Here is a 6,426-nt window from a genome sequence, read left to right on the forward strand (position 1 = left end):
TTTGATGGACTCTCACAATAACGGCTCCATTAAGTGTGTACTGATGGTTTACAATTGTATTAGACCTGCTAAATGTTATCAACTTACATTTATTCTTATTCATAAATTGACCATTATTGTCACACCAAGTACAAAATTTGTTCAGGTCGATTTGCAGCTGTTCACAATCATCAGGATCTGATATTCGTTTAGCTACTTTGAGATCGTCAGCAGAAACGAATATTTTACAATTAAAATTAAATTTAAAATTAAAATAAAATTAAAATTTATTGAATTGCGTGTGTAATTGATTGCCTATAATAAGCACATTAAATCATTTATTAATAACCCACTTTACGGCATGATTTCAGCCGGCAAATCATGCATTGATATTAAAAATACCTGAAATACCGCCGGAAATAGTACGTTATGTCATTAAGAGTAAAAATGAAGCTTTGTGTGCTGAGCCTGTTCGTGGGCAACCTTTTACTCACTTAACTTATATTATCGTTTACAATAAAGAAAACGATAATGTTAAAACATGCAAAATAGTATATTATGATACGAGTTTTATACTGAAGATTTTGTCGCACGCACGGGTTAAAGGAGTAAGTGCGACAACATCCAGTATAAACGAGCTATCATACGCAATTTTTTTATTTTGCGCATGTTTAAACAAAACAAGCACATTATTTACTTCGGTGTCTGATATTGGGGTTAAAATCTTTGAACTTTATACGCGTACATCTGTATTTGAAAAAAAAATTAAATCTAAAAAAAGTTGTTGTTTTTTAACAATTTAAAATAATAGTTATTTGTGTACCAAGGCCAAAAAGTGTTTCTTTTTTGGCCGAGCTTTTTTTTAATGGCCGAGGCGCTAGCCGAAGCCAGAAAGAAGGCGAGGGCAAAATGGCACTTTTTGGCCGTGATACACACAAGATTTTTTAGGCGACATCATTAAATTTACTAGTTAATTAATTTTTACTTATGATTTATTAATTTAATCATTTATAACAACTGAATAATTGGAAATATTTATGAGTCCTTTAGAAAAGTTCATATTTTTTTTATTTACATTTGCAGTTTCAGTACGTGTAGCTTCACAATTTGTATGAATTAGTTTTAATGTGTTTTTTAATGTTGTTGAAGCAGCACTGCTAGACATGCGCCTTTGTTGCACTTTACAGCCGTTTGTCGATTTGATTTTACCCTAATAATTATAAAATTGAGGGTAATATCGGTATCTTGATGTAATATGCAAAACTATGGATAGATGGCGCCACCATAGATCGGCCGAAAATGTTTGCGGCCAGAAAAGACTCACTTTTAGGCCGCTTTTAAGGCCTAAAAATTTCATTTTTAGTTTAAGTCGCCTAAAAAATTTATTCTTGCTAAAATAAAAGAAAGAAATAAACATAATTTAAAGCAAAAGTACAAATTCTTCTAAAATTTTTGAAAAAAATTAAAGAGTTATTAGATCACTTTGGGTATGAAACATAATGTTATACAGGGTGATTTTTTTAAAACGGCAGGCGTTGTAGAATTTTTATTTATAAACCGATTTCAAAAATTTAAAAAACAAATTAAATGGTTTTTAATTTACTAGTATAAACTGATGATTTTAGAATTTTTCTGAATCTCTTGGTATCTTTTAGGCGATACTCAACTTTCTTATTTTAAATTGGAACCCATTTTTTTTTCATAATTTGGAAGATATTAATTTTCTTGATTCAGAAATGTGTAATATGTTCTACTTTTACCAAAAATATTTTTAAAAAAATTATCAAAATGGAAAAAAAAGCTATAAAAGTTAATAAAATCTAGGTGCATGGTGTCAAATAAAAGAATGCCGTTATTGTAATGTCAAAAAGCAGCAAATAACAGAAAGGATCGGCATTTTTTTTGAAATTATTAATAACAAAAGACAATAATAATTACAAATCAGAAAAAACAACTACCTAATTTAATTAAAATACTGTTGAAACACCATGCTGGATTATTTATTGCGCAATTGACACCTACGAAAAATGCATTGTGCATTGTAAGGTGTAGCCCCATCTTGTTGAAAGAAAACTTATTCTTTCTGTTATTTGCTGCTTTTTGACATTACAATAACGATATTGTGTTATTTGACACCACGCACCTAGATTTTATTAACTTTTATTGCCTAAATTTTTTCATTTTTGATATTTTTTTTTAAATATTTTTTGTTAAAAGTAGAACATATTACACATTTCTGAATCAAGAAAATTAATATCTTCTAAATTATGAAAAAAGAAATATGGGTGTCAATTTAAAATAAGAAAGTTGAGTATTGCCCAAAAGATACTATGACATTTAGAAAAATTTTAAAATTATCAGTTTATAAGAAATTAAAAATCATTTAATTTGTTTTTAAAATTCTACAACGCCTGCCGTTTTTAAAAAATCACCCCCTATAAAATTTATCATAAAAATTTAAATACGGTCCTGCAAAAATAAGCAACTAAAATTAGTGTAAATTATGCATTTTTGAAAACAATGGGGACATTAATGAAACATGTTTAAATTATTTACCTTTAATGTTTTGCACTTTAGGATTTAAATTTAAATGTCGTCCATTAAACAAAAATGATTAACGCCGAATTTTTCAATATTAATGTTATTATTAGCTATTTGTCTGTTAAAAGGGCGAAAATAGCATTTTTTTGGTAAATTCTTGCAAGATTAGTATAACTTAGCTCTAAGTTCTAAATGCACTTTTTCGGTTTCCACTGTTTTGCTGTAAAAGAGCGAATCTGTAAAATAAAGTTTTCTATACTCACTAGATTTTAAATTAAAGCAATTTAAAGTCAATACATTACAAACGTTTTATTAAGTGATATTAAAATTTACATTCTAAGTTACTTTTTCGCAAAACACAATACAGTTGACTCTCGATTATCCGACTCCCAATTATTCGAGCAACCTGTGGTTTTGAATTCCTCCGCCTTATCCGATCTTATCCGGAATTTATCCGAGTTTTTCCAGAAATGAATAATAATTTACACAAAAAATGCCGTATTTTATCTGGTGTCTAGATAGTTCTTAGAATTGCAGTTCTGTGTTTGTATGCAAATCTAATATAACTGCGATGTAACTGATAGCCCAGTCAACAAAGACAATGAAATTCTAAAAGCTTCGAAATGTTTGTCAATTGTACAATAAAACAAAACGATCATAAGTTGATTTTTTGTGTAAAATTATTTTTTTATTATAGTTGCATCATAATTCTAAATTAAAACACGCAAAAGCGTGCAAAAAGGGCTCTTTAAAACACTAAAGCTTTAAAGTCGTCTTGGTAACAAGAAATAGTGAAATGTCAGGACCAATTTTTATTCATAATATAAACATGAAAATTACAATTACTATTGTTTGAAATTTCAAAGCCGGCCGCTTGAAGCTGGTTACTATTGTTTGTTGCTTCTAATTCATAACTAGTAGAAGCTTTTTCATTTTCAATCTTCTGTTGGACGTCCATAGCTCTTGATGAAGTTGATTTAGCAACCGATGTGTTCAGAACACCAGCAATGCGTTTGGAAACAACTATTTTGTTTAAAGTTGATTCTTCAATATAGCCACTAGCCACACTTGAAAATTTCCATCTCACCAGACGTTTCAACTCATCGATGTTTGCCATAATCGTCTGAAGTTCGTCGGAAAGGATGACCAGTATACTTCTCAGCTTCGGATAGAATTAATCGCAGTTCTGCATGTTCTGCTAGCCATTTAATATCTTCACTCATTTTCTGAACGGATTTTTACAAACGTGAAAAAATGTGCTTAACGACGTAAACAAACAATTGCTTGCTAACCGTCTCTACGAAAACGATTCGCAAACAACCTTCGATAATTTTATTGGGTAAATTCACAATTTTTCAATGCTCCTTAAGGATTGTAAATGGATAGGTATAATAAAAAATAGCGTATAACACTCGTTTATAAGCGCCTTTAAAACACTTACGACGTTAAAAGCACTCCGCTGACGCGTCGTGCTCTTAAACTCGTCGTGCGTGTTTTAAAGGCTTGCTTATAAACTTGTATTATAATATACTATTTTCTACAACCGTCAAAAAAAGGTGACATTTGCACACCATTTACAGTGCGTGAAGTAACTGTTTTGCGCACTAGACTAAAAAAATAAACGAAAAAACACTGTGACAAAATAATGTCAAAGTTTATTTTCTTTTAAATTACAAAGGCCATAATTTAATTTATAACAATAATAAGCTCTGTACTTCCTGTAGATTTCAATGTACTCCGAATTTGAAACACTAAAAGTTCTTTCGCAGTGATTTTTACTATCCGGAACATTAACAATCAAAACGGTCCCAACATCTTGAATGCCATCAACAGTCATTTTCATCAGTTCTTCTCGACGACAAGCGCTACTCCCAAAATTAAAGCTGACATTCAGAGTGGCTTTCAGCATGGAAAAAGTACTCCATAAAGTTGGTGGTTTTACCTTCCTGGACTTCTCTTCTAAATATGATAGTAATACGTTTTCTGTAACTTGCAATACGTTTTTCTTCGTGCACCATTCTCGAAATTGCATGTAGGCTTTCTCCTACACCGGTTTTGATTCACCAGGGAGAAGATTGGATATCGCAGCAGCAGCAACTGCTTCCACATCGTCGTCTTCGCTAGTAAAATCCATTGTTTGCACTCCAAAAGTGGAAAAACGCCAAAAAACGGTTTTTTGTTTATGAAAACAACAAGTGCATTTCCTTACTACGCGCGACGCTGGTAACTCTAATTTCTGCAATTTTTTTTACAGGAGGAGTTTTATTCGATTACTAGCGGTTGTAGAAAAAATATTGTTTGTATTTCGTGGCTCATTCGTGTTTTTATGGCGCTTTCGAATGCCTTTACGGTCTCGACCAAAATTAGCATTCTTAAGCGCCATTAAAAAAACACTCATTTTGCGCACTTAATACAAAAATAACTAATTTCAACCACTCTTCGCAATATCCGAGTTTTTACTTATCCGAGCAAGGGCTGGTCCACATTTGATCGGATAATCGGGAGTCTACTGTATGTAGTTAAAAGGTTCTTTGCGAGTTCTGGGACAAATTATATGTATATTTTCAATATTCTCTAATGCATTAGGGGTCCTAACTTACCTTAATCCGTTCCTTAAATTGTTTCTGTTTTTCGGTCAAAACCGTTTGGGTGGTCTTTGTTTTACACTGTTCGGCAAAATTAGCGTTGCAAATTTAATTTTAACAATTCACATTGAATTTCGTTCTTATAAATAAAAGTAATCTTTTAATTAGCATAGTCTCAAAATGTCTCAGTTGCCGACAATACCGAAGTTTTTCACCAACAAAAATGTCTTCATAACCGGAGGCACTGGCTTCATCGGAAAAGTCCTTCTTGAGAAACTCCTCCGGTCGTGTCCTGACATTAAGAACGTCTATTTGTTAATAAGGGAGAAAAAAGGACGGTCTTTGGAAACAAGATTGAACGAACTGTTGGAGCTTCCGGTAAGTTATACACATGATGTCAATCAAAGTTGGTTTAGTTGTTTGACGTAGTGAGGTCTCAAACTCCAGACGCTTTGAAGAAGATTAAAATAGTCGGCGGAGATGTCCGCGAACTAGGTCTTGGAATTTCTCAGTCAGACCGAGAAGTGTTAATTCATGATGTCAATGTCATCTTCCACGTGGCTGCGTCTGTGCGTTTTGATGACAGTTTGAAAGAAGCTGTGCTGTTGAACACCAGAGGCACGCGCGAGGTTGTTAACCTAGCACTAGAAGCAACGAACTTTGACGTTTTGGTGCACGTTTCTACAACTTTCTGTAACACAGATCAGCAAGTCATTGGAGAGAAAATGTATTCTCCCCACGCCGACTGGAGGAAAACCATTGAAATAGCTGAGAAAGTAGATAAAAACGTCTTGAATGCGTTGACTGAGAAATACATCTATCCTTTGCCCAACACCTACACCTTCACCAAGTCTCTGGCTGAGCACGTCGTCCAAGACTTGTGCCAAGGACGAATCCCTGCAGTGATTCATCGACCATCAGTTGGTAAGTGCTTTAAATCCAGTCCCGTACTCACACTTTTAAAGTTATGCCAAGTTTAAAGGAGCCGTTTCCCGGTTGGACTGACTCTCTGAATGGTCCTTTGGCGTATACCGCTGGTTTAGGAACTGGCATGATGAGAATCATCTATGGCGATCCTGATGTGAATGTGGATTTTGTGCCTGTGGACATCGTCGTCAAATCCATCATCATTTCTGCGTGGAAACAAGCAACTTTCAAAGATCAAAACTCAAAATTGAATCTCAATGTATATAATTGTAGTAACGGCGGTGTAATTCCGTTGAAGCAGAAGGACGGTTTAGAACAGTGTGTAAACGAAACAAGGACTGTCACGCTTCTTAGTAAAGTCTTGTGGTACCCCACTTTGTCATACACTAAATCG

The 6,426-nt window shown here is 33.4% G+C and overlaps 1 pseudogene across 1 annotated transcript; it reads left to right on the top strand.

Moving 5' to 3' along the window:
- Positions 1-5,282: 5,282 nt before the first annotated feature.
- Positions 5,283-6,426, top strand: LOC148176427 (putative fatty acyl-CoA reductase CG5065 pseudogene; annotated as a pseudogene). Its single transcript, XR_015770030.1, has 3 exons — positions 5,283-5,483; positions 5,522-6,029; positions 6,071-6,426. The product of XR_015770030.1 is annotated as a putative fatty acyl-CoA reductase CG5065 pseudogene (transcript).

Source organism: Gnatocerus cornutus, chromosome 4, assembly GCF_029298725.1.
Source record: "Gnatocerus cornutus isolate USDA-ARS CGAHR chromosome 4, icGnaCorn1.1, whole genome shotgun sequence".
In the NCBI taxonomy this organism is placed as follows: Eukaryota; Metazoa; Arthropoda; class Insecta; order Coleoptera; family Tenebrionidae; genus Gnatocerus; species Gnatocerus cornutus.